A 7,408-nucleotide genomic window follows, 5' to 3' on the forward strand; every position below is an offset into this window, starting at 1 on the left:
TGTGGTCTCACTTGCTGATTTGGCATTTGACAAAACCCCGGCGGGTTTTAAGGCCTTCGCTGAAACTGCTCTTGCGGAGGATGCATTTGTTGTTGTTGTCCACCCCATGAGAAATTAGGATGATTTCTCCATCCTGTATTGTATGTTTCAGAGTATGGATTGTTTTTTCGTGGGAAATTTTGACTTCCCATTAAAAATACAGATTCAGGATTCTATGGGCATTCACTATAATCATGGACGCCTTGACAAACCGCACAAAAGTCAACCTTCTTCTCTTTCATCCCATTGCTTGACATCATATTCTTCATCATGCTCTTGATTGTGGCCAACTCAGCTGCTAATGCATCATTTTGAGCTGCAAGATGAACTTCAGCCGGTGTACTTCCTTTCGAACCACTTGCATGTACCCTATCTGTGAGCCACTGGAAATTATTGGTTGCTATTCTATCCAATATCTCTAGGCTCTCCTCATAGCTCTTTGTGAGCAAAGCTCCTCCAGCTGATGTATCTACTAGCATGCGTGTTTGAGCATCCAAACCTTGGTAAACTGTCTCAAGTTTCACATCGTCAGGGAGTCGATGTGTTGGACATTTTCTCAGCAAATTGTTCCATCTCTCCCACACTTCCCATAACGATTCACCATCCATTTGTCGGAATGATGTGATGGCATTTCTTAGATTTGCATTTTGCGTGGGTGGGAAAAATCTTTTTAGGAATTTTTCTCTTAATTCCTCCCAAGTGGTGATGGAATCAGAAGGCAAAGACTCAAACCAGTCTCTAGCTTTCCCTTGTAGTGTGTACGAAAATAATCTTAGCCTAAATGCATCAGACGTCATGCCTCCTTGTTTGAAATTATCGCACATCTGGTTAAAGGAATGCAGATGGGACAAGGGCTCATCACTAGGCATACCTCCAAAGAGACCATTGTTATTGATCATCTGAAACATCACAGGTTTGAATTCAAAATTGTCAGCATTAATTGTTGCGCTAACAATTGGCGGGTTTGTTCCTTCGAAACCTCTATTTCCATTATTGTTTTCGTTTCCGTTATCTCCCATTTCTTCTTGATTCTGAAGTCTCCTCAACCCTCTCAAAGTTCTTTCAATCTCCCAATCAAGCGCAAATTCAGGTGGTGTGAATCTTCTACCGGCCAGAGTAAAATATCCTCAAGATGTTTAAGAGTCTAACAACTACCTAATGTTCTAACTTAAAAATAAAATAGTCCCCGGCAACGGCGCCAAAAACTTGTTGACGAAAACGCGTACTCGCAAGTATAAAAGGTCGTGCAAGTAATATAGTCGTAAGACCAGATATCGAACCCACAGGGACTATCCTATTCTAAGGAAGAATGAACTAGGCAATTAATTGCAAAAGTGATTTATTTTAATAAACTAAAGAAAATACTAAAATAAAATTAAACTAAATTCAGCAACGTAAAAATGACAACTAGAATAATCGAACAAACAAGGAAAACAATTAAATGATTTAACAATTATGAGAAATATGGGGTTTAGTTGACTTATACGGGTTCAACGGTTCTTCTAATGCAACTAATTTGTTAAACCAATTATATAGAAACGAATAACTTAACACCAACAAAAGTTATCAATTACCTCTCGGTCTCATGATTCGATTTAAAAAACATTCACTCATATCTCTATGTAATTCATGATTTTAACAAAATCAACTACATTAAAATTATCCTCTCACCCAAGTCAACTAAACCCTAATGAAATCTACTCCATAAAATTAAATTCAAAACTGTAAAAAAATAAAACCTAAACATCATTCTCAAATTAAACTGTGTGCAACTGACGAAACTAACACACAAAGCTATTAAGCATAAGTTACAGTAGCAGATGATAAATAGACAAAGAAAACGATAATAAACAATTAAAACAAAGTTAAGAAATTAACCAATTCATTCGTTCCATTTCCCATATTGTGCGCCTCTCCATCTCATAGCATCTGTGTGTTTATGGATTGTGCAACATCAAAATAATCGAAGGTGGACGGTGGTGAAAAATGTGTGAAGGAATGGCGGCCGTGGTTTTTTTTTTCGTCCTATCGTCCGTATCTCCTCCTCTTGATCACGTAAACATAATATATAAAACATAATTACACAAAATAGCCTCCAACTTTCAAGAATTGTGCAGCATTACCCCTAGCCTTCAACTTTCAGCTTAGTACAACTCTAGCCCTTGATCTTCCACTTTAATTCAATTTTTAATTTTCAGCTTTTTTTTTAACAGCAAACTAACTTCAACTTCAACATCGATTATGACCAGGATAACGACCGATTTAGGGAAAACTTAAAACATGAAACTTGTAGATAATTGTGTCCAGTTTCTGAAACATCTTGAATCGCCTAAATTGGAGTCCCGAGGAGCCAGATACGATGAAAGCACTGAGACATGGTCAATCAGCCAAACATCTTTTATTCGCCTTAATTGCTCGTGATGAATTTATCTTCTTTCAAATCCATCAATTCCTTGCCGAAACCATTTGGACATTATAATATGAGTCCAACTCCCACCAAGACTCGTTGAATAAGTGGTGGGGGCCTAAGAAGTTTAGGTGAACATGTAAAAACAAGTTAATGAGCCGTCAATTCCTTTAAGAATTTTGGACTTCATAAGAAGAAGCCCAACTCTCATCGTCCTATAGAATAAGAGATCAGGAACCCATGCAAGACAGGTCAAAAACCCAACTGAATGGGTAGAAAAACACGAACCGAGAAATATTATGTCGATTACACTCATTAACGTAAATTTATCTTTTTAAGCTCAAAAAATGATGTAAACTGTAAAATCTGGGGACAAAAATAAGTTTTTTAGTTCATTTAGAGATCGAAAAACGAGCACTAAACAAGATGATGCCCAAGTCAGGAAAGTTCGTTGCGCCTAATGATCTTTCTTCGAAGCCTTTGGTAGGAATTGGCACAGGTTCAAGTGGAGGGAGATCAAACTTCTTGATGATGGTAGGGTAGATATCCGCATCTATCTTGGCAAAATCACAGACTGTATCCCTCAGAAAGGATTTGGCTTTATCAAGCGCCATTTGCATCTTTGGGTGCTTTTCTGCCTTGTTTTGGAATACTCTGGAAATGAGGAAGATTTCTTCCGGATTCATGCTTGGGAAGTCTGCTTGAGTGCGTATGTAGTCATGCTCTCTTCTGGTGAGGGTATACTGAACAAAATTAGCCTTCATGAATTTCCGCATCTTGTAATTCTTGACTGCGGATGGTCTATCGTTAGACCATATGTTCTCAACGGAGGAGCCATGCTTAGGATAAAAGCGATTAAGTCTTTCAAATTCCATTGGTAGTTGTTTTTGATCAGGGAGGCTGCAGTCAAAAGATTCAAATACTGGAAAATATTTGGCATTGGGAGATATTGGAATATCCCAACATCCATCATTAGGGGGTTCAGCATATGTGAGATGTGGAGTGTAGTGTTCATTCAGTAGCCTGCGGAGCGGATTGACCCATGAGTTAATCAGCGACTCATCTATCATAGTATCAAATCCGCATTCTCTCCAGATGATTTCCGTAAGCTTGGCTGCCTTCCAATCATGTTTTCCTTAAGCTGTGGCAGGGGAGTCTGTGGAGCTTGCTACGACATATTTTCCTCAAGATTTTTGAGGTGAGGAGGATTCTCAGGCCTTTTGAGTGTGTTGTTTATAGGTGAAGAGTGAGGAGATGGAATATTGTGAGATGGTGGAGGTGATGGCTGTGGTGTGGGAATTTTCTTTGTGTTGATGGGGGGGGGGGGGGGGGGCTCTGATGGATGGAAGTATCCGAGTGATCGACTTCTTAATCACTTTCCCCTCTTGAGGGATGCAATGGAGGTGCTTCCTCAAGCCATTGCTTAAGTCCATCCACCCTGGCACAAACTTCTTCAAAATGAGCTTTCATGGTCTCAGCCAACAGGGAATTGTTTGGGGTGGAGGAGTTGAAGAGCAGCTTGTGTATGTCTTTGGTAAGCTGGAGGATCTCAGGGCCATGGAAGTTAGAGGTGAGGGATTTCTGCATTCGGTTGATATTTGCATGAACAACAGAGATAGTGGACTCATAAGCAGTATGAGTCTCATCACTTTCTGTGATTGTGCAGCTTGATCCGCAATGGTTGTTTGAAGATCCTGTTTGATTGCAGTCACCTCAGAGATGAGGTGCTTCGCTGCAGCCATGAAATCTTGATGGTCAGCCCTTCGGTTGTTCTCAAGGGATCGAATTCCCATTTTGACCTTGAGAGAGATGCGCTCAGTAGCCATACGCTCTCTTGTCTCGAGCCGTTCAATGCATTCAATCAAGGACTGCGGACCTGGAGTGTCTTCAGGTGGAGGTTGAGTAGCTTTAACCGCATCCAAAATTTGATCTACTTTGGCTTGGAGACTTAGGAATTCTTTCCTGGTGACAACATCCTTCTTCTTCATCTTTTTCTTTTCTTTAGGCTTTGAGGTGGAATGCTAAGAACCACTGGACTCTTCTTCTTCTTCAAATATCATAAGGTCGTCGTCCGAATGGTTCGGTTTGTTGACCTCTTGGATGTCTTCATCATCAAAACCGAAGGTAGGAGCTGAGTTGAGTTCGATTGCAGGTCCTTCATCGTGTGATGGATTTACATTAGGAGAGGGAACAGGAGTAGGAGTAGGAGGAACTCTGGAGGTAACTGCGGCTGTGCCAGTAGCTTGAGCTTTTAACACGGTTTCTGCCATGTGATCCATCCAGTTTTGAACCTTTAGAATTGTGGCAACGATATGGGCATTGCTGATGGCATCTGCCTAATACTTAGCTACGAACTGGATCTCTTGTTCTTTTTGTTGTTGTTGTTTGATCTGTTGCTCTTTGCGAGCTTGGAAGGCCTTTCGAAAGGCATCATATTTCTTGATTTCGGCATAAGTAGTTGGTTGATACCGACTGCAAGAATCACTTGAGTCATCGCCGTCATTTCTTTGTGTACGCACCAAGGTGTCCCTGGGGTTCATAGATCCTTGAATATGTGTGCTCATCGTGTCTAAACCACCTATAAAGGATGGAAGCAGAGTAGGATTTCTTGGGCCTCCTTGGTCTCCTTGACCCGTGGTCAAGTCTGGCCTTGGCCCAGTTCTGGCATGGGCGAAAGAAATGCCCTGCGGATGGATTGGTGTTTGAAGTGTTTGGGAGATGTTCAAGAGGATGGAGTCTAACTCCTCGGAAGAAAAAACATGTAGTCGGGAAGCCCTGGAAACCTTAGGGCAATGTCCAGATTAATCTGCTTGAGATATAATTGGGGGGTTGTCTCCACGTTCTGATGAAGATGAGGATGAAACAAACTCACATGATGAGCTTGAGTGGTATTTGATTGTGGTACTGAATGGGTGTGCGGCCACCCCAAGGACTACCCGAGCCTTTTGAGAGGATTCAACATCTGTCCGGTCTCGCATATGGCCAGAGGTTTCTGTTGTTTTTCTTTTCTTGAGGATAGATATTGGTTCTCTATCTTCCTCAGAATCACTGCTCGATACAGTGGTGGGTTTGGTTTTGCAATTCTTGGAGGGTGCGATTTGTTTTGGAGCATTCTTCTTAGGTGTACTTTGCTTCTTTTTGGATGCCACGGACTTTCTTCTTTGAGAAACGTTAGACAATGTGGTGGCAGAGGGGACTGCGGTACCCTCAAGGATAATGGTCGCGGATGGAAGAGGTGGGGTAGAAAGGTATGGGACAATACCCTCCGTAGCCTCTATGTGGTCTGAGACATCAGTAGTCTCAAAAACAAGAAAAGTGAGAATGTAGGTGGGAAGCCTACGGATAGGTCCAAATAAAGTTTGATTAGAAGAGGGGTTGTACCTTTTTAGATCCTTAGTGACAAAGATGTTGATGTCACTGCCCATGTTGATACCAGCATCCGCATGTAAGTCAGATATGCATAAGGACCTCAAGCGAGCAAATGTGAGCTTGGTTAGGTTCTCTCTTGGGTGCTCTTTGGGAATGTATTGGAGGAAGTCGTCCTAAAGAATCTGCCCATAGTTGACATCGTGGCCTGTGAAGATGCTCCACACTAGTTCAAGTAGCTTCAAACCCTTGTGATTGTTGCCGCGAGGCCGCAGGCTGGTGATGGGTTGCTGTTCCGGGAGTTCAACAACACAAAACCACCAGAGTTTGATGGGACCCAGGATCCGGTGGCAGCTATGAGGTGGATATCTGATATAGAGGGGTGTTTCTTCACTTGCTCATCTCCTGAGCATTTGAAGGTTCGGTTCGCGCTGAACCAGCTTCGCTTGGGAGCGAAGGACTGGTGGAAGTTTGTGACGGCACATTTTACGCCTGATGAGCTTGCGGCAGTGACCTGGGAGAGGTTCACTGCCATGTTTCGAGATGAGTACGTTCCCCAGGTGGAGAGGGAGCGTTTGGCCCAGGATTTTCTGACCCTCAAGCAGGGTACTGAGTCAGTTACAGCGATTACCAGGATGTTCCATGAGAGGGCGATGTTCTGCCCTGAGCACGTGTCCACTGAGCAGGCATGTATGAGCCGTTATTTGAGGCGGGATATTGGGGAGTTCTCGGCAAACTCCTCATACTAGAAATTTGATGAGCTTCAGGCGAATGCCCGGAAGAGGGAGATTGACCTAGAGACTCAGGCCAGAGAGGAGGCGGAGTCTCAGGGGAGGGATCGGCGACCGACACAGTCTCAGCCGGCAGTCAAGCAGGCCAAGCCCGCTGATCCCAAACCAGGGAGCCAGAAGGTCCACACTTGTGGGAAGTATGGCAAGGGTCATGATGGAGTCTGCAGAGCGGGATCTTGCTACAAGTGTGGCAAGGAGGGGCATATGGCCAAGGACTGCCCCGAGGGGTTTGCGATGTGCTTTCACTGCAACCAGACCGGACACTGGAAGGCGGAGTGTCCGCAGTTGCAGGGATCAGCTCAGGGAGCACCTCAGGGATCCGTCCCTGCCGCCATCAGAGTTGCAAAGAGTCGGCCAGTGAAGGCCGAGGCGCCGAGGGAACGAGGGAGAGCCTTTCAGCTGACCGCGGAGGAGGTCCGCGCAACGCCCGATGTCGTGGCTGGTATGTATTCTTTCATGTATTTATTTTGATGTTGAGATATTATGCTTATGTTATGTTATGCGTAGGTACTTTTCTTGTGAATTTTGTACCTGCCTTGGTGTTATTTGACTCGGGTGCGAGTCAGTCTTTTGTATCTTTGGCTTTTAGTCAGCATATCAGTGTTAGTCATGAGGCGTTGAATCGGCCTCAGAGAGTTTCCATAGCTGATGAGAGGGTGATATATACCACAGAGGTTCTCCGAGGTTGCGTAGTCAAGATTTTCGGTGTTGAGTTCCCGATTGATCTGGTTCCTATTTCGATGGGTGATGTCTGTGTCATTGTCGGCATGGACTGGTTGAGCAGATTCGGTGCAGTTATCGACTG

The 7,408-nt window shown here is 43.7% G+C and overlaps 1 non-coding gene across 1 annotated transcript; it reads left to right on the top strand.

The window, feature by feature from the left end:
- Positions 1-573: 573 nt before the first annotated feature.
- LOC111895883 (small nucleolar RNA R71) lies at positions 574-680 on the top strand. Its single transcript, XR_002851721.1, has one exon. It is a non-coding gene; the product is annotated as a small nucleolar RNA R71 (small nucleolar RNA).
- The last annotated feature ends 6,728 nt before the right edge of the window (positions 681-7,408 follow it).

This window comes from Lactuca sativa, chromosome 4, assembly GCF_002870075.4.
Source record: "Lactuca sativa cultivar Salinas chromosome 4, Lsat_Salinas_v11, whole genome shotgun sequence".
NCBI classification, from domain to species: domain Eukaryota; kingdom Viridiplantae; phylum Streptophyta; class Magnoliopsida; order Asterales; family Asteraceae; genus Lactuca; species Lactuca sativa.